Source organism: Lemur catta, chromosome 11, assembly GCF_020740605.2.
Source record: "Lemur catta isolate mLemCat1 chromosome 11, mLemCat1.pri, whole genome shotgun sequence".
In the NCBI taxonomy this organism is placed as follows: Eukaryota; Metazoa; Chordata; class Mammalia; order Primates; family Lemuridae; genus Lemur; species Lemur catta.
The window spans coordinates 61,169,660-61,171,539 of NC_059138.1; positions in this window are offsets into that span (position 1 = coordinate 61,169,660).

Sequence of the window (1,880 nt, forward strand, 5' to 3'; positions counted from 1 at the left end):
AGTTGCCCTGTGCTCTAAGTCAAAAAACTACATGAATTAAGCTGAAATACATCTTATTACCTTGATATAATACAAGTATCAAAGTGCTGCAGTGAAACAAAATACTCTCTTCCCTTTTGGAGACTGTAAGGAAACCAAATCTTATAGGCGGAGAGAGAATCCATGGGGGAAGCTCAGAATAGTAAACCAATACGGGTGGTGCTGCTCTGCAGAATTATGACCCTGTTAAGAGCAATTTCTCTGTAGAATATCACATAACTATTATCAATGACTGTTATACTTGTTCACATTACAATAGCTGCACTGTGTGACAAACGAAAAGCATATCTGTTTCAAGTATGCAATGTCATATTAAAAGACTGATGCTTTGCCATTCCTCAGCTATCTCATTTTTCTCCTTAAAGTTAAAACGTGTCATGATGTTATTATTAATATTTCATGATTACACTACTTTGCATTTTCCTAATAAAACTATTTAGTAGTATGTCTACTTTTTATTTATCACTTATACAAATTTTATTTCATACTGACGTCAATATGATTAATCAACACTATTTTGCTATACCACCATTACTACTGATTATAGCATTCACAAATATCCAAAGTAAGTTATTGCAAGGAAGCCAGTAGCAGGCATTTCTACTGCACCAAAATGCTAGTGTGTTTTTGTTCATGTAAATTTGTAATTTGTTAATGTAAATTAATACATGGACATAAATTAAAATGTTTTAAGAGTATATTTCAGTTCAATCTACTTAAACATGTTGAATTATAGTTGGTGAGCTGTAGAAGAACAAGATGGGAGGCTTTAGAGAGAAGAGAATGGTAGCGTGGAAGTACATAAAGACAGCAGTAGAAAACTAAGAAAGTTAAATCACAATCACATGAGTTTTTAATCTTAAAATCAATGTTCTTGTAGTAAACAGTCCCTTTTCCACTAGGAGGTGGAGGAAATGGGGGAGGAAAAATGTTTACCAGATGTTGGGTATTACAAACAAGGAAGGGAAGATACCGCTGCTTTTCTCTGCCTCTAGAACAGAGGTGCTATTCTTCTTTTTGAGATTCATTTGTTCATTCAACAACTATTTATTGTTCACCTATGATATTTCAGGCAATGTAATCTGGGATAAACTTACTATTCAAACTTCCTGATAAACATGAATTTTAAGTCCCTTGCTTTTTGTACTTACATATAATAGGTACCTTCTGAGTTCAACCTGTGAAAAATGTTTAAAAGGTGGATGAAACATAATGATAGAACAAGAACATCTATATAACTTTAAAAATATATAAAGAAACTTTGAATTCAAACATTTGACTTTGGAAACCAGGCAGAGAAGTGCTTGTACAGGGCTACATTTTCAGTTTGGAAGAACATCTACTCTGCCCATTTGCCACACCTGAGAGATGTCTAGGCTATTTACATACCTCATTAACAATTTCACAGATCTACAACCACCATAGTGATCAAAAATTCTTTCCTCAGGCATTTTTTCAAAACAAAATTTATATTTACTATTATGTGAGAAAATGTTAATTAGGAGAATAGTTGAAAGTATAATTTCTCATTTAGAGTCTATCAGAGGTCATAGTGTGGAAAACACATCAATGGAAATTTGTAATGATTTGTGCTCAGAGAAAAAAATCATCTTCACTGTAAAAATGATAATAATTAATATGAAGACAATTATTATATATCATATCATCTGTTGGCAGCTGGGTCTTAATATTTAAGAAAAGCTTCAGGTTTTTTTGGTTGTTATTGACTATATTTAAACTGCCTGTTTTCAGATACTGTGACCAGATTCAATAACCTTTATACTATGTTCAAAATTATTTGTAGATAATCTACATATTAGGATAATTAGTTAATAATTAAT